The following is a 19477-nucleotide window of genomic DNA, read 5'->3' as shown; positions in this document are numbered from 1 at the left end:
CAAAACCATGGCTTTTAAAAAAAGGGTTCAAAAGAGGCTTCTAATGAAAAGCTATCATCCCTGTCCCATCCCCGACCCCAAACTTTCAAGCATTCCTTTCTTTAGTTGTTTTGTTGGTTAGTTCCATATCTCTAAATAATATCTATTACTTGCATATTAGTGCTTTTTGTTGTTGTTGCTTGTTTTTGTTGTTAAAAAAAAAAAAGAATCAGAGAGAAAGGCGTCACTTAAATAGAAAGGGCAAATCTGCTTGCCTGCCCATTAAACAATCTATTATATCCTGTGTTTATTTTTTTGTGACTCCTTAATGCCCCCCTCACTGGAATGTAAGCATCACGGTCAGCATCTGTATTTATTTTAATAGTATTTATCACTTTATAAAGAGCTTGTATTTATTATACTTTGGCCTCAAGTGCTTCTATTCAGTCTTTAACTTTCTTTCTCGTTCCATCAACTTTCCGCAGTGGCTGTCAACTCACTATGAGAATATGGTTTCTTTCCACCCCCTCCTTCTTTCCTTCCACCTCCTCAGCAGTTTTTTTCTGCCGAATCTTTTCTTTTACATGCCAAAGTAGCTGACGTTTGCATTTTGTTTGTGACATATTTATCTATAGATTGGTTCTAAAAGTTGAAAACTACTAAACAGCATTTACTTTATGAATCTGTAGAAAACAAAACAAGAAAAAAAAACTTCCAAAAAACATCCCGCTGCTCACTAACGCTCATCCGGTCCCTCACTCTCCATTGCAACTCTCCACGTGTCCCTTCAGATTTGGGGGCTTACGAAGAGATTTCAGGGTTTAAGAAGAGATTTAAGGGTTTAAGAACTTAGGGTTAAGAGGATGGGAAAGGGAGGGAGGCAGGAACTGCCTGATTTTATACGTGCAGAGTTGCGGTGGTGGGGAAGGGCGTCCAGCGGTTTCCCATGCAAACCCTCAAGTAATCCCCCCCCACGTGCTTGTTGACCTCAACCTGCCCCTGCCCCCCACCATCACCTTGCATTCTGGGCTGAGACTTCACAATTCTCAACCTTTCAGAAATGTGTTGAAATCCGTTGTCTTTCAGTCATTTCCCTGTGGTTCTCGTCGTGATTGTGGGTTTATATTGATTTAGAGGCTCCCTTGCTATCACTTGAATGCTTGGTCCACACCTTAGTACAGCATTTGAGCTGCCTCCCCTTGTCTTCTGCAGCCGACTCCCTGTGGACTTGAATGCAAGAATACTTGGGATTTCTGCATTCAAAGGAGACCTTGCTTAGCTAACCTTTCATTTGGGTAGGCGGGGAGAGGGAAGGGGGGGAGAGCAGAATATGATAGTGTAAAATAATGTCCACATTTGGTTGTCTTGGTAACAGCCTCCCTCTGTAGATAATACCTGTGGAAGTTGAGGGAGCAGCGGGTCTGGCAGGGGGTCGATGGGAAAAGGGAAGGTCATCACCAGATTGGAACCACTTGGTGGCTAGGATCAGTTAGGTGGCTGGGAACAAGGTCACACGTGTCAGAGGTATCTGGGGTGCCTCCAACCTGTTCAGTCCCACAAGCACAAACTCAGGAGTCATTTGAACTAAGAGAACAGACGGCAGTGCTTTTGGGGGTGGGGCACTGCTTTAGTTACGTTACCCTTTACCCCCTGCTTAGAGGGGCTGCTTGACCCTCTTTACTGCTTTTCTCAGCATCTCAAGAAATGACCTCCAAGATGTCATTTTACAGTTCCCTCGCATAGCCAAGGTGATGCCAGCCTTTTCTGACCAGCACACAGGTTTTTATTCCATGGAGATAAAGCTTAAAAACCGATCCCTGGAAGAGGGGGTAGCTTGGTGTCTTGGTCGCACAGGAGTGTTGATGGCTGGAGTCAAATCCTTGTATGGGCGCTAACGGGGAAGACTATGAATGTCTGGAAAGGCAGGAGAGGACACTGCAGAGAAAGAAAAGGAACAGAAAGTGACCTTGGAACCATCCAGATAGGTGTTTCTTCTCCACTTGTCTACGCTTGACTCTTCTGAGGGGATATTGTTCCGAGTTGCAGTGGAGAAAAGGGGATGGTTTGGGAATTAGCAGGGAGAACCATCTGGAGAGGGAAGACACAGGCAGAGGGAGAGAAGGGTGCTCACGGACTAAAGGGGGTGCCTGGGAGAGAAGGGAAAGAGAGGATGGAAGGTGGGATATGGCACAAAATAAAAAGCTGGAAGGTAAGGGAGCTTTCTGCAGAACATTCAAAGACGCGGGATTAAAGATGAGGGATGAATGCTGATGTGCCATCCAAACTGGCCCTAGAATTTGCAGAGCACCACGCGTGTTCAAAGTTGGCAGGAGATTTTGCTGTGTTGGGGTTGGAGGAGAGATGCACCTGTGAGAATCTACGCAGAATCCTGCTGCTGTGTGATTATTAGAACACTATATATATGCAGACATTTGATACTAGCAGCGGGAGCCAGTTATCTTTCTTGGGGTTTCCCACAATGAGCCCATTAATCTGATTGCTGTCCCGGGTCATAAAGGAAACAGAAGCAGAGAAAAGCAGTCCCTTGTCAATGGGCACAGGTCAAGCTAATGACAGTTGAGTGGTGTCACTTAGCGCACCAGCTCCGTTGTCGGATTACTGGGGCAGCTCTTAGCATGCAGTATCCTGGGGCATTTAATTCACTCAGGCAGCTTAATGGTAAGGGGAAGGGATCTGGTGGCAGACTGCTGGGGCTCAAAGCCCAGCTCTGGCACTTCCCAGCTGGGGAGGCTTGGGCAAGTCCCTTCACCAATCTATGGCTTGATTTCCCATTTGTAAGATGGAGGTAATACTGATATGTTCCTAGGAATATCATTGTGGAGTTAAGTGAGAAAGTACATTGTTACCTGTTGTTTATTATCTAGGATGGGAAGGTGAATGACATCTGTGTGATTATTTTTCAGCAATCCTGTGTGTGATATTTTTTTACTTTTCACACTGCCTTCCTGCCTATTGCTTTGAGTTCTCACAAAGACTCTATGAGATAAATATGGAAGGCAATAATATTGTGGTTAACAGAATGTGGAAACATAGGCTCAAGTTCACATAATCTGTTAGTGGCAGAGGTCAGACTTGAACCCAGCATGTTTTCATAAGCCACTGTCCCCTTCTCCTGGAGTTTCCATTCCCGCAGCCGAAGCCCAGGCAGTCCCTGAAGCCTCCCTCGGTGGCAGACTGCCTCCTCCTGGCAGTTTCCAACAAATTACATGACGCTCTTCATAAAACATTAATGGGAGCATTACAAGGGTCATTTATCCTTGGCTGTTTTCTGGTGGTTGGGGTGACTTTGTTCTGCTCTTTACCTGCGTCCTCCACACCTGGGAGCACACCTGGCTGGTCAGAGTAAGAGATCTCAACAGGAGCAGGGAAGAGAGCCGGGTGGGCTCAGCTCAGACCACCCACGCACAGACAAGGTAGAACAGCAGCCTGTTGGCTTGTGCCAGGACCATCAGAGGACCTGCAGTGGGCCACCCTCCCCAGGCTGTCCAGCATCCTCAGACCAGACAGCACTTGGGGAAGGCTATCCTGGAGCCTCTTCTTCCTCATAGGACAGATGAGGACGACACCTCCTGCTCACACTCTGGTAGGGGGCATGAAAGGTGCTCCCAATCCAGCCTCACCTTTCCCTCTGGCCGTATTTCCCTCCATGCCACCTGTGGCCCAGCAGATCCATTCCACTGACTGTCTCTGTTCCTCCAACATCAGACTTCTCAAAGCTTTCATGATTCTGACCCCTCTGCGCAGAGGGCCCTCCGTCTCCCCAGCCCACCTCCTGGGGAGCCTCTGTTCACTCATGTCTCAACTTAAGGGAATCTTCAGGGAGTCTGCCATATTTCCCCCCAAAGTAATTGTCTCCACCCCTGCTTTCCCATCCTACATTTGTCATAATCGTCATCATACATAGGTGCTGTTTGTGCCATTGTTTGTGTCACATCTGCTCCTTCACCCCTGGTCCGTTAAGTTGCATGGGGTCGGGGACTGTGTCTGCTTCATTTGCCCCTGGGTCCCCACAGCCTGGTACACACCGATGCTCAGTAAATATTACATGAAAGTATTAAATATTAAATAACACTGCATGCAAGTGCTTTGGCCAGTGGAGAGTTGGCGAATGTGTTTTCATCTTAATTTTATTGCTACCCATAGGGTTACCAAACAATAAAAGAACTGTCTACGGCAGCAGAGGCTTCCAGAAGAGTCAGGCAACACAGATCATAAGGCGAAGCCTCAGCTACACAGTATCTTGCAGTGTGGCTGTTCTTGAAGGAGGGGAGTAGACGAGTGAGCCTGAGGAGGTAGCTTGTACTCAGTCTTGATAAACAACCTGAATTTAGCATCCTGAGATTGTCAGTGTGATGATCTGAAAGCCGGGAGGCAAAAAAACAAAAAGGAATGAACACCTGAGGGAATGGCATGCAGTCGGGTTTATTTTTGCTTAAGCTAGTCTGTTGCTACCGTGTTGATGACACTGTGGCTTCGATGTTTGCTCAAGAGAGCATGCAGTTACCAGGATTCTACGAGAAAAATCCCTTTTCTGATCCCAGTTTCTTTCATTTCTGCTGGACTCTGTCCAACACTCCTACTAAATCTGTTTCCACGCCTCCGCTCAGCTCCCACCTGACCTCACCGTCATCCACACCTTTGCCACAGTTCCTGAGCCCTGTCCCTCTGGTCTCTGGAAGCCCAGCCTGGTCTTCGGTGCCCACCCACTCAACTTCTTCCCGGTGTCATCCCACCTTAACATCCTGCTCTTGTCCTAGGGAGCTGACTGTGCTTCCACCAGCAGGTCACGCCTCCAAGGGAATGCACCTTATGGATCATTTCCCCCAAGCTCCTCTTTCAAACATTTTCTGCTAGCTGCATTCCCACCCCATCTCTTCATTTATTCATCAGCTTCTTATTGGGCACCTACTGTGTGCCAGGAACTGTATAAGGCTGGGGATATAAAATGAATCAGCCACTGAGCTTCTGCTCTTGGGTTTCCCAGTTGACTGGGAAGGGACCCTCAGAGAGGTAGTCCCCCGAGATCACTGCCATATGTGTGTGCATGGTGCCCCGTGGTCTTGGTGAAGAGTTCACTCTGAAGGTGGCAAGGTGACATTTGGGCACAGCATGGGAGGGTTGCTCTAGGAACACAGAGAGGACAGTATTGCCAGCAGACGGGCTGCACGTGGTGAATTGGGTGATTGCCCCAATCTGTGAGGCTGCCGTATGGGGTGCAGTTTATGGGAGCGTTTGGACATGAGGTAGAAAGACAGGGGCAGGTCTGATGTGGGGGGTTTTTGAGGAGCTTGGGTTTTAATCTTTGGGCAGTAGAGAGCTATTTAGAAGTGTTTTTAAGATAGGAGAAGAAAATGATCAGATGCATTTTAGAAATACTGGAAAGAGGATGAGTTAGAGGAGGTGCAGGAAGGTGACAGAGAGAGCATTTGGGGGCTGCTGGGACCTCATTCATTCATTCACTCTAAGCGTGTTTATTGAGGGATGCCGCAGATGCCATGCTTCTCTCCCCTGCTGCTGCAATGGGCCTAGGTGGATACAGACTGTACACATAGGGATATCCAGGGCCTAAGCTAAGGCAGCGTGGGTGAAGACAAGGGACAGATTTAAATATTTCTAGGCCCGAGCCTTACCTCCCTCCTGTGTCACCACCTTGGCCCTCCCTCTTCATTCAGGTCACAGCCCTCACCGTGCTTCCCCTGGAACCTGATCTTGTGGCGAGGCCTTGGAGGGGGGTGAAAGAGGAGGAACACGACCAGCCTGGGAGAACATCCTGAGCACAGGCACAGGGGTGAAAGGGCAGCAAGATTTTCCCAGGCCTTAGTCCCAATCACTTTTTCTGGCAATTCAAAAGAAATCAGAGTAAATCTTTGATCCATGAGCATAGCATGGAAGCTGGCCGTTCACGCCTTTCTACTGTTGAGTCAGAGAAAGACAGAACAAATTAATCCACAGATTCAAGAGATCCTTATCAGAGCCAGTGCTTTGTTTAGCTTTTGGTTTTATTTCAAAGAAATGCTTGCCTTATAAAACTAAACCAAGGGTCCGACCAGCGTGGCTCAGTGGTTGAGTATCAACCTATGAACCAGAAGGTCATGGTTCGATTCCCGGTCAGGGCACATGCCCGGGTTGCAGGCTCGATTCCCAATGGGGGCGTGCAGGAGGCAACCGATCAATGTCTCTCTCATTATCGATGTTTCTCTCTCCCCCTCTCCCTTCCTCTCTTTGATATCAATAAAAAAAAAATTTAAAAAAAACGAAACAAAGGGATGGGGTTAGGCCATGGGTCCCAGACCCTCCACCTCAGTTCTGGTTAATCAGAATTTTTGCAGGAACTCTGGGCTCAATCCCAATGAGACCCACATTGTATTTCTCTTCAGGCTTTCTGAGGCCAAGCCTTCTCAATTGTCCCAAGACTCTATATCTACCCATACTTGGGATCCTCATTTGCAACTGAGGCGGTTGAAACAGATTCCGAGCTAAAAACAATTTACATTGCAACTTGAAAAAATAAAAGATTTTGTCATTGGCAATATAAAGACTTACTCTAAAAGCAAGCTTCTTCTCACCAAAAAGGCTCTTACTGTAAGGGTTGGGGTTTAGTCCCCTCCCACCACCCTCGGTGAGCAGTAATTGCTCTCAACTTACTCCAAGTAGAAGGTGACCAGTGCAGGGGGAGGCAGCTCCTTCCAACCACCCCTTCTTACTATCTAGCCTTTACCTCTTCCCACATGTTCTAGAGGGCAACTCTGTCCAGGATGCATAGCCAGTCAGCCTTACCTACTCCTTTGAGCCCCAATTTGTCCTGACCCCATGGCATTGATAGATGTTAATGGTACTGTCTATCAAGTAGCCTTCATCCCAAAGGGTGTCTTGGAGACTGGGTCTACAATAAGCCTGGGAGTGGCTGAGATCTTCCCCAGGCAGTCCTCTGCCCAGACCCTTGTTTCAGACACATGAGAACTCCAGACCATAACAAGGAAACAGTGTCTGGTTTGGGCTGGTTTTTCGGAACTCATTAAACCCACTCATTAAACTCTGAAGTTCTTTTATCTGGAGTGAGTAGAGAAAGGGAGAGGAAAAGGAATGCTTACTGCATCACTGTTTGGCCATAGCACTCCTACCGCTTTGGCTGGATTGCCAGCTCTGGTCCAGGTTTCCAGCTAACTACTCTGTGCAGGTACAATCCAGTCCCTGGCCTAGGACTCCCAGTACCTGGGGCAACTGTGGAGTTCTTGGCTGCTGGCATGATTACATTTGTCAGGCTAATGCACTGTGTTGTGTTGGTCATGTGGCTACTGTTGTCAAGGTGCCAGCATTTTCTGCAATGAGGACTTTATCGATGTGTGTAGCTAAGGTTCCTGGGCACTGAGGATTGTCCGTGTGTGCCAAGTGCTAACAATAGCTGAGGACTCAAAAAGAAAGCAGGCAGGCGCCGCTGGGAATGCAGGTGAGGTCCCTCTTTCTTCCCCTAACTCTCCCGTTCTCTCTCTTCATCCCTCCTCCCTGATCTCCTCTCTTTCTCTCTCCCTAGTTCCTCCTCTTCAACCCTGCTCCCCAGCAGGGGCCCCGACCTTGCCTTGTATTGTCAGGATTCTGAGTAGTTTCCCACCCATGCGCAAGCATAAGACTGTCCACATAGCTGTGATTCATTTACTGTCTTTGTTACACCTGAGTGGACAGAGGTGTCTCTTGCTCCTGGCCTTATGAAGGCCTAGCTGTCCTCGGACTAAATGAAATTGGAGCTTTCCTTATGCAGAAAACACTGGTTCAGCCCCTCAGAGGCCAGGCACTGAACTAGGCACCAGCTTCATGCATCCTCAGTGGGGACAGGGACTGATTCACAATCCCCGCCCCCCGCCAAGGCGAAGCAGCTCTACTCTCTGGCCCCAGCTCTACTCTCAGTGAAGGGACAGGATTCTAGTTGGCAAGGCTGGCAGCTTCTTCCACGTGGTTCATATGTGACTTTTTTGTTCCTGATACAGAATAATTAATTATTTGAGGAAGAGCTGCTCCTTCGAAGCTAGCCAGTCCTTGCTTTGCACAGCTCTTTGCTAGCTGGGCCAGGATCCCCTTGCTCATTTGATGGAGGGAAGCTGGGTGTTTGATTCACAAGGTCGTCCTGAGGCCCAAGAAAAACCTGGAAGGGCATGTTCAAAAAGAAATGCCTGGTCCCTGCCTGAGTGACCTTAGAAAAGTCATTTCCCTTTTCTAGGCCCTAGTTTACTCAACTGGCAATGGAGAGAATGTTGGTCCCTATTGCAATTAGTATGAACTTACCTGGCTGGGACTGATCTGATACCCAAAAACCAGGATGGTCATCTTTTTCCAAATGGAATCAAAACCAGCTAAGAATGCACATGCCAGCTGGTGGGAAACCCAGTTTTCTATTGCCATATAGGCTCTGGTTCTCATTTATCTAAGAACCCCAGGGTGGGAGTGGGGGAGGGTTTCATTAGTCCATTGCCCACCTTCCTGGTTCCTCTTCCTCTATTGCTTCTATTGCTTTCTTTTCCAATCTTCCTACACTTCCCTCCCAAGCAGTAGAGCTATCTGTCTTCTTCTTCAGGGAGCTCATAAGCTGAAGGCTGATCACTTCCTTCCTCCCTCTTCCATGGCCAATGGAGTTTAGTGGCCTCCCACAGGACCCTGACCATCAAGGTATAAGAGACTTATTTGTGTGTAGAACCCCTCACATGCTTGCCTGGGATTCAGAGACACTCCCTGTATCTCTCCTGCTAGAGCAAGAAGGCAAGTGGAAAAGCAAGCACCCAACAGCACACATTGCCTCTCCAATGGGTCATGTTCCTACGATGTAATCTCTATAGCACGTGGTTCTGACTCTCGGAGTCTAATAACCTTTCAGTGAAGGAGATGCTCACAAGGAGAGCGGAAGAGAGAGGGCTTTGGACATATAGCAGCAGAGTTTAGTAAGTTGGATCAGAGCAATGGCCTAGCTGTAATGGACTTGGTTAGTGTCTTAGTTAGTTTGGGCTGTTGTAAAAGAGTAGACTGGGTGGCATATAAACAACAGAAATTTATTTCTTATGGTTCTGGAGGCTGGAAAGTCCAAGATCAGGGTGCAGCATGGCCGGGTTCTAGGAAAGCCCTCTTCCAAGTTGCAGATGGCCGAATCCTCATTGTATCCTCACGTGGCAGAAAGAAGGTGAGAGCTGTCGAGAATCCCTATTACCAGGGCACTGTTCCTATTCAGGAGGGCTCCATCCTCATTACCTAATTAGACAGGGATAATTTAGCTTATGGTTCCCCCAATCCTTCCTCCTGCTCCCCCTGAAATAACTCAAAACACGTGTAGTGGCTGGTGGGCCAATATTTACCTCCCATGTGGAGGCCACTCACTGTTAGAGGAATGTGAAGGGATGAGCCTGAGAGATGAAAAAGGGTGATGATTCCAACCCCCTAGAGCCAAGCTAATGTCTCTATGTTAATTTTAAACTTGTTAATTTTAGTATACTTGTATTGTGGCCATGATCTATGTCCAATCTGAGCTTTACACTTTTGAAAGTATATCAGTATCGCCAGCCTCTGTCTGCTCTTATCCCCATGGGTAACTGGGGCAGTGCGGTTATTCCCACTTCCCGGATTTGAAACTTCTCGCCCAAGGGCTCACAGGCAGTGGCAGGACTAGAATCCAGGCCTCCTGGCTCCAGCCCATGGCTTTCCTCCTCAGTTGCGACAGCCCCATGGGGGCCAGGGATTTTTGCTGCCACCTGAGCTGTTGAAATACCACTTCTGTCACTTGCGAACAGAGAGATGAAATCACCAAGAGAGGACTTTTTTCCTGCCCTACAAATGTTTTCTTTATACCTCTGAGCACAGCCCCTGTAAATGATTAGCCTCCATGGGAATAGTAGGTGGCAGCCGTGCGCACATTCACTGGATAATGGGCCAGGTGACTGGGTGAGATGCAGGTCTGGTGAAAGGAAGGCAGGGACTCTGAAATTTAAAGAGACTGAATGCAGGATTCGAATCAGACAAGACCTGTGAAATCCTCACATTTGGTTTGCATCTCTCAAAGGGAGGAAAGAAGCAAGTTCAGTGTATTACAGATTTGAATTTGTGAACAATGGCCTGGAGCATGGTACTTCTCAGAATGTATTTGTTCTGCCCAAATATTATTATTTCTTACTGAGTAGGTTAGGAATTAGGCCCTGGGTCTGTAGTGATGTAGACCATGAGGGAGCCCCTCCCCTTACTGGACTCCCTTCCAAGTCAAATAGTGAAGACAAGCAATTAAAGCTGAAACAAAAAGGGAGAAAAGTGACATGAGATGCAGAGGACAGGGAGACACAGCTGACAGCTATGCTAGTCCAGGGCAAGAAAGGAACATCAAGGAAGGCTTCCTGGATGAAGAGGCTCTTACCCTTAGACCTAAAGGATAAGTAAGAATTAGCCAGGGGAAGATGAGAGGGAACAGCAAGTGTGGAGGCCCAGGGCAAGGGAGAGCATGGCATTTTCATGATGAGAGAATGTTTTGTATGGCTGGTGAGCAGAGTCAAGGAAACCATGAGATTAGAGGCGGGAGAGGTTTAGAAGGGATGTCAATTCCCAAGATTTGAGAGAGCGAAGTAAATCTGTCTCCAAGGAACTGGGAAAACGAAAAGAAAAAAAAAAAGCAGGCACTCATGTGTGAGAGGGATGGGTGGGGTGGGGATTGGCCACAGGAAGACCCCGCAGAAGGTGACAGAGAGTGAACCGACATTGGAACCAAGGCTGGATTAAGACCCGAGCTCTAGCCCTTTTTGTATGTGATCTTGAGGAGTCACTTCAATTCTGTAATATGGAAGGACAAGGAGGAGACGGGCACCTACTGTTCCCAAATGCAGTGTTTATTCACATTGCAGAATAGTTACACCTATCTCGCAGTGTTGTGAAAACTAAGCCTAACATTGTTGATTGTCTGTGCCCATGCCCAGCACATAGTAGGTCTTCAGTAAGTGCCAGCTGAGTTGTACTATTTGCCTGGGGAACAAGGTGGGGGCTTGGTTCCTGGAGCAAGGCAAGAGGCCAGTTGTTGCAAGGGAAGCGGGGGTCGGAGAGAGCCATGCTGTGGATGCAAATAATAATATTTGGGCTGCCCCGAGTGCCAGCTCTAGGTGATTGACAGAGACTCTGGGATACTGTTTGAGAAGGTTCTGGTTTTCCTGTTCACCAGAAAAGAAAGGGTGAAGATTGATTATCAGTGTCTGCCATGGGTGCAAGATGAGTCGACAGTAGTACCAGTGGCACATATTTGCCATTTCTGGTCCAAAAGCAAGACAACTTAAGGCTGTGTCCTTTAGCGACAAAGCTGGCATCTTTTAGCATTCCTGCCATGGGCTCACCCTGCAGGTAGGGAGTAAGTGATCCCATGTAAGGGCCCCAGAGTTTGGCAGGAAAGGTTGAGTCTGAACACTGAGCTCCTTGAGGGTCAGTGGCTGTGCTTTTCCATGATAGCTTATTAAATCTGGGCTCACAGAGAGGAATTTCCAAGTTCAGGGAAGGCGCAGGGGCCTGTGGACACCATGCAATGGGGGAGAAATGAAAGATGCAGGCTCTGCTTCTGGGAAGCTTAGCCCCTGGCTGGGATCTCTGCCCTTTAGAACACAGCCCAAACAAAGCAAGCCCCAACGGGGACCTCACCTTATTTAGCCACTAAAGTCATAGCTGTTCTAATTTAGATTGTGAAAGAGGCCAACATCTTCTGCGATCCCAGGTTTCCTTCCTTAAAAAAGAGAGAATGAGAAGTTTCCCCCTGAATCTACAAAGGTCAGATGTAGGAGTTGTCTTAACTTAGAGGGATTGAAATACTGGCATGCACACCCCCCTTTGCACAACTGTGACCTGGAGGTTGGACACCCAGCCTCAGGCCTGGGCAGGTGTAGCCTCTGCAGCCCATGCTGTTTCCATGGTGACCAGCACCCACACTTCACGCGCAGGGACCCAGACTGCCCTGTCTCCCTAGCTTTGCGCCGACGTGAGCTTGGAGCTCCAATGAGGCTGCTGGAATTTCTCTGTGCTATTTCAGTATTGTTGGGAGGCCTGGGAAGTCTTTGTTCTCCCCGGCTGGTTATGTAATTTTCAAGAAAAAAGGCAGAGCAAAGACTGAACTGAATGCTCCCAGAGTTTGCTTTTGGGGGAGGAGTTAACACCCCCTCTCCGGGGCCTGATATTCTTTCTGCTCATTTTTTCTTCTTGCTCTCTGTACCTCTCCTCTCATCCCCTCACTGTGAGATCAAAGCAACAGGGTTCCCTCCTGTTTCTTACTCAGCAGCATCCCCACCAGCATGTTCCCGGGGAAATGTATAAGGGAAACATGCCAGGGTGGTGGCATCACTGCCCTGCAGAGACATTAAGAAGTTTGCACATCTCAGGGGAGGGTGCTCACTGGGGCCTGGGGATCAGTGCCTGGCAGTGAGACATTTATTTTAGACTAAACAGTGCTTTTGGCTCGGGCTGCTTTCTGTCCTGCGAGCTGGTGTGTGAAGGGTTACCCAGGGCCTCGGCTGGGAAAGGTACTGGGCACAGGAAGTGCCACCTGAGCACACGAGGAGCAGCCATCTGCCCACGCACTGGGTTTTAACAAAAAGAAAGGGCTTCTGGGCACAGGCAGTTTACTTCGCATGAACTCCAGCCGGCTCCCCTCCTAGGTGGAGGGGATGGCACTTCCTTTCAAAAGCTGGAAGACCAGGAAGAGTTTCTTCTAACTCCTGAGAGCACCACTGTCGCTGAGGGTAAACCCAACTGAGTCTCAATGCTAAAAATCAGACATAACACAATGATAATGGCCTTGGGACCTTCCTTGGTGAGGAAATGCCTTCCACTCACTGTGCTCTTTTGGGGCCTGTGTGACATTCTCTCTGGGACCCTTCCTCCCCCTTAAAACCCCACCCATCCTGGGAGAGTCAAAAGCTTTCATTCCTGGACCGCAGGGACACATTTTAATTTTTCTTTCCATTTGGGCCATACTTTGTTGTAACCAAAATCTTACTGCACTTTGTGTCCGCTGGTATTTATTTATCAAGTCCCTCCTATATTCCAGACACTGGGTTAGACCCTGGGGCTGCATCAGTGAGAAAAAGAGGTTCTGTCTGGCTGTGGAATCTAGTGAGATCCAAGCCAGGTAAGAAGACCCAGGACCCTAGCTCAATGACTTTCCAAGGTCTCAGTCCAAGTCTGCCATTTCACAATCTTGGAACCATCAAGAACTACAGGTCTCAGAGCTCCTTCTCCCCATTAGTTATCTACTGCTGTGTAACAAACATCCCCAATTTATTGGCTTAAGCAGCATTTATCATCTCATAGTTTCTGTGGGTCAGGAATCTGGGAACAGCTTAGCCAGGTGCCTGTGATGTTGGGTCTTTGTGAGACTTCAGTCATGCTGTGGCCAGGGCTGTACTCCTCTCAAGGCTCACCTCGGGAAGATTTGCTTCCAAGCTCCCTCATGTGATGGCTGTGGACCTCAGAAGATCTGCTTCCAAGAACTCACATGAGTATCCCCATGGGACTGCTTTGTGACATGGTCATCAGCTTCCCAAATAGTGATCACCAAGATGGGAGCCACAGTCTTTCAATAACCCAATTTCAGAAGTAACATCCCATTACTTCTGCCATATTCTGTTCCTTAAGAGTGAGTCAATAAGTCCAGGAGGAAATTATACATGGCCGAAGCCAGGAGGGGCGATTATTGATAGCATCTTAGAAGCTGCCTTCCACATCCTCCAGGTGTCTTCTATGACTGACTTGCCTAGCCTTAACTCCTGCTCCACGTGCGGTGGGAATCAAGACATAGCTCCTGAATGTTCTCGCTTTTGTGATTGTTGTTGTTGTGGTTCTTCTCTCCCTAAGGAAATATAAGCCCCTAGAGGCCAGGAGCCTTATGTTCTACATCTCTTTATTTCCCACTTAGACCAACCATCTACCCTAGCTGGTTACTATTATTAGATAATTCAGACTCAAGTTAAAAACAAAATAAAACAGTAAAAATGTCTTAACAATTGGGCTCGATGATCTCACTTGGTAAGAAAGCTGGAGGTAGGCATTTCCAGGCTTGGCTCAGCTACTCAACAAAGTCAACAAGGCCCCAGGCTCATCTGCCAACTCCAGTGTGCTGGCCTTTGTCCCCAGGTTTGTCCCCACATGGTCTCAAGGTGGCAGCTGCAACACCAACACCACTTTCTTCCACAACTGCATTCAAAGACAGAGAGTGGAGGAGGAAAACTTTTCCCTTGGGGGCCTCCCAGGGGATGTTCCTTTAAGGCTTATTGTCCAGAACTAGATCAAGTGACCAACCCTAAAACAACCACTGACAAAGGGGAATTGAATTACCAGGATTGGCTTAGATTTATGGCCCCTCACAGAGATGGGTATGTGAGATACCAGTGGCCTCTAGGGTTTTTTAAGTGTATGAGGCTATCATAGCAACCAGGAAGCGCTGTTGACATTTAGTGGGTCGGGACCATGGCTGCTTAAAAGTTCAATAGTGCACTATACAGCTCCACAAAACCAATGACTCTTCTGCTCAGAAGCCATCACTGTCTCTGCTAGAAGCTGCTGATTTAGATCAGTGGTTCTCAACCAAGGGTGATTTCGTGCCTCCTCCACTGGTGGTAGTTTTTAAAGATTAGAGACATTTTGGTGGTCACAACTAGGGGGTGCTGCTGACATCTCGTAAATAGAGGCCAGGGAGGCTGCTAAACTTTCTATAGCTAAGAATGATCTTGCTCAAAATGTCAATCATGCTGAGGTTGAAAAATCTTGGTTTAGACCCACCATTAGTCATCCCTGAGTTGGGCTCAGCTGCTCGATGGCTGACCCGGACCTGGTTTTTGTTCCATAAGAGGAAGTGGGAATGGTTTCTGGTTTGGTGGTTAGTGTCAGCCAGAGGGCATCTGGGAGTCAGCCAGCCAGGTGAATGTTCAGCTCAGCTCAGCTTCCCTCTAGAATGGCCAGTCCCTGCATCCACAGACTCCTGCGTATCTGAGGTTTACAGTTGGAGAAGTCAGGAAATGGTTAGGAGGCAGGGTTATGGTTGTTTGAACTTGGTGTTATCTGTTTTGTTTTGTTTCTCAACTCTTTCTCTCATTTCAATGTTCTATTCCTCACTTTCTTTCCATAAAGTGAACTTATTAACCAAGGCCTCCACACTGAAGCTGAATGCAGGCTGAAATGGGACTGCTTCTTGCTATAATTTGAGAAGTACCACAAAGTGTGCCTATCCCAAACTTGTCCTTTCCTCGGTCTGGGAAGTCACACTTGGCCTAGATAATTCGTAGCTAGAGTCACTCGTGTGGGCTCAGATCATGTTATGATGGTGAGAAGAGTGGGCTTTGGAGTCAGACAGACCTGAATTTACATCCAAGCTAGTGATATGACTTTGGGGAAGTCACTTCCCCCTACAGGCTTCATGATAACAACCTCATAGGGTTCTTGTGAGACCCAACTGAGGTAATTGGGCAAAGCCCTTGGCCCATGGTAGACTCTGAATTAGTGTACTTACTCTATCTTCAGTGTGTCATCTTTGCCACCTCTCCAGAAAGCCTCTGTTAAAATCCAAGTGTGGTTTAGAAGTGAGGTACATCAATAGTACGTAGAATTGCAGAACTAGGAGGTAGCTTGTGGAGAACAGAGCTGGGCCCTGAGCACATGCAACCTACAGGTGAGCTTAACTAAGCCCGGGGTCCCAAGCTCAGGGTACCTCCCTGGGATAGTGCCACCGTGAGGGGCAATAGGATGACTGAGTCCAGGAGGGAGGAGATGGTGCAGCAAGAGCTGGAAAGGGCCTGGGTTACAATACACTTCGGCGCCTACTCAGGAACAAGCTAGGGGGAATTTCTATACAATCTAGGGCAGGGTTTGGCAAACGACAGCCCCCAGGCCAAATCCAGCCCTCCAGCTATTTTTGTAAATAAAGTTTTATTAAAATGCAGCCATACCCTCCATTTGGGTATTGTCTAGTTGCTTTTGTGCTACAAAGGCAGGGTTGAGTGCTTGGGTTGAGTAGTTGAAAAAGAGACTGTATGTCCTACAAAGACTAAGATATTTATTCTCTGGCCCTTTATAGAAAAATTTGCTGGTCTCTGGTCTAGAGGACTTTATTCACATACACTGAGACTACAGTGACTAGGGTCACAAGCCTTAGAGTCACACAGACTTGACTGTGATATGAACCGTGCCATCTAGAATTGGGCAGAGTATACAGCCTGTTCAGCTGTAAATAAACATCAGCCCTGTCTGAGGAGGATTTCCTGCAAGTTTTGGGGTGCTCAGGAGAGGGAAGAAAGCAGTGTCTGTGAAATGTCAGCACCTCACTGGGGGCCATAGTTCCTCCTGAAAGTCAACAGCACGAGGTTTGGGAGGATCTGAGCATGCAGAGGAGGTGAGTCTAAATTTAGACTTTGCAAAGCTGCTTTGTAAACTAGAGCCTCAAGAATCCCAGAAAGGGACAATTGGCACACACCATCTCGTGTCTGGTTTGCCTCCACATGTTAAAAGGTTGGATGTATGAGAGGATAATTAATTGGCCTCAAATAAAATATTTCTGGAGAGTCAGTGAGAGATGAAGCTCCACTGTTAGGAGTCCTGGGGTAGATATTTCTGCTCCTGTGTTTGATTCTGATGTTTGTCATGAAATTGTGGGAGTCTGGGTTACCCTTGACAGTTACCTGCCTTCTTCTTGCTGTCACACTTGTGATTAGAAGCAGCTCTGGGCCACCAGCTCCAAATGGAGATTGATTGTGCTTCTCCCTGAAGCTGCATCATGCCAAGAGCTGCCACATTCAATCCTCTGCCCAGGTGGGCACATCCAGATGCCAGGTCTACCCCTCACCGGGACGGATAGGCCCATACCTCTTCATATATCACACAAGCAGTGAACCATTAATTCAAGACTTCTTAGGTAATAGGTGTTTTGTAATCAGTCCACCTGTGGAAAAAGACAAAGGGTTGACAGTAGAAATTATAGAAGAATTATAGAAAGAAACTTATAAAATAAAAAGGGTTGAGAAGAGACAGCAGACTCAAATGGGAACAGAGAAATGGTTAGACGAGGGCTGCCTGGTTAATGTTGAAATTCCTTTTTTTTAAAAATGTATTTTTAGTGATTTCAGAGAGAGGAAGGGAGAGGGAGAGAGAGAGATAGAAACATCAATGATGAGAGAGTCATTGATCGGCTGCCTCCTGCACGCCCCCTACTGGGACTCGAGCCCACAACCCAGGCATGTGCCTTGACCGGGAATCGAACCTCGATCTCCTGGATCCTGGGTCAATGCTCAACCACTGAGCCACGCTGGCCGGGCAATGTTGAAATTCTAAGGGAGGCAGTAATGAAGCAGAGGATGATGCTAAGTGGGTTGAAGTTCAGAAATATTGGTTTGTCTGAGTGGTTGGGGCTTGTTGTGAGAACAGTCCTGCTGAACAAGTTGCATTGGAGCAACAAGCACAGGAAGGGGAGGCTGACTGTCTAGGAAATGTGGGCATCAAAATTATGGAGACAACGATGTTCCTTGGGTACTTCCAATCCACAGTTATTTTCTGAGTGCTACTTTGAGCCCTGGGCTTAAGCTTAAAGTCTGCTTGGGAGATGGGCATGTATTAAAAAGTTAAATAACAGCCCAAATGAGTATATGATTAGTGTCAAATACAGCATATACATGAATGCTACAGGAGTTTGGAAAGGGGAGAAATGTCTCTGAGGACTGGGATGGATGCATCACAGAGGAGGTGAGACTTCATCTGGATTCTGAATGAAGGGCAAGATTTCAACAAGTGGGGAGGAAGCAGGAGAACATTTCAGGAACCGGGAAGGTCCAAGCAGAGAAGCAGGGCAGGAATTGAAAGAGTATACTTAGATGCGCATGGGGAAGGTGGAGAGGATCTGCAAGGTGGTGTGGCACCTGCCCACTGAAGCTGGCAGTGTGTTGGGAAGTCCACTGACACACACACACACACACACACACACACACACACTCAGACACACATGCACATACAAGGGCGACAGTCCCTCTTTCCTGTGAGGGGAAAAGGAAAGAGTTTTAAAAAATAAATAAAGAACCTCTTAATTATTCACAGATTATCTGCATTGCAGCTGATCTCAAACAAATCCTGCTTTCAGCTTGCTGGTGATGTCATCTCCTCCCTGCTTAGATGCTCATTCCCATCTCTGTTTATAACCCTGTGAGGCCTGGAAAGGGAAGAAGGCTTTAAGTCTCTCCTCATAAAGCAAAATATATAAATATAAATGCCTCTGTTTGCTGTGCCCTTGGGATCCAAACTAGACATATGGGTAGAAAGTGAAAGAAGCTCCAATTTCGGTTCTGTTACCTGCATTGGGCAGCAGGAGTCAGAGGAGGCATGGAACAGGGCACTGGGGTGCCTCTTTTGTTCTCCTGAATTAGATATCCAGGTGGATGGAGTTCACTAAACACAGATGCTAGACCTTAGCTCAGTGGGTGGTCCCAGCACTGACTTTAATTGGCTAGGAATCCTCAGAGTGAATGGTATTCATTTATCATTTCACCAAATGTTTATTGACCCTCTCTATGCTAGGGGCACTGAGCTAGTATTCTCTGAGCCTCAGTGCCCTCATGTATAGAGTGAGAACTTTGTTTCTCAGGGGAGGTGCTGGCATTGGGAGTGGGTATTGATTACTCACTGAGGAGGTGCTCAGCAGGATGGTTAGCAAATCTGGCCCTGCCCATTAAAGGCCAGTAGGGACTCCTCCTCAAATGAGCCAAGGAGGGCAGGATCATCCCAGTTAAGGGCCATTGGACCTGTTTTCTACAATTGCTTTCCAGTCTGAAATTCTGCAAGTCTATGATTATTTTGCTGCTGGGCCCAATAAAAACATGCAGAGTAGAACTGCTGAAGATTTGATGAAACACTAGAATAGTAGGCGCATCTTATTTGAAATGTAAGGGAATTTTCAACAACAGCAAAAATAGGTAACATCTATTGAACGAGTACTATGTCCCAGACCCTTGGCAAATTTCTTTCATTAGAAGTTTTTACAGGGGATCTGATTCTTTACTGTTTCGTATCATTGTGTCCCCTAACTTGACTTCTTAGTTTCAGAGCATTGACTGTTGTTTTGCTTCATTTATCATTTGCAGAGTTGTGCAGAGTTCAGATCTGAAAGTATCCCTACAGGGGACCCTACAGTATGATGGGGATTCAGGAGCAGGCCTGCCTGTATTCACTCCTTTGTTCTGGACACAGTGTTTGTTCTTGTGTGTCCATGGACTTAATAAACTTACAAAACCAGCCCCTTCCTTAGAAGCTATGATATTACTGCGTTTACTTCGGAAGTCTGAATTCATATTGCTAGTTTTGCAGTTTTTTCTCCCCCCTTGGGTCCTATACCTGTAGTTGGAGTCAGCAGTCACCAGGGAGCAGTCAGGATTGAATCTGACCCATTGCTTTGAAAAGCTAGGTCCCCATTCTCAAAAAGAATACAGTTCACCATGCCGGTCCTGGTGTCACA

General features: G+C 47.4%; 1 protein-coding gene across 4 annotated transcripts in view; it reads left to right on the top strand.

Moving 5' to 3' along the window:
* The window catches only part of MAPK4 (mitogen-activated protein kinase 4), a 127646-nt gene that overhangs the window by 59256 nt on the left and 48913 nt on the right, over window positions 1-19477 (top strand). The window lies entirely within an intron of this gene.

Source organism: Miniopterus schreibersii (genome assembly GCF_964146895.1).
Source record: "Miniopterus schreibersii genome assembly, chromosome: 10".
Lineage (NCBI taxonomy): Eukaryota > Metazoa > Chordata > Mammalia > Chiroptera > Miniopteridae > Miniopterus > Miniopterus schreibersii.
Note: the sequence above shows the minus strand (reverse complement) of the source record. Positions and strands in the feature narration are given on the sequence as shown.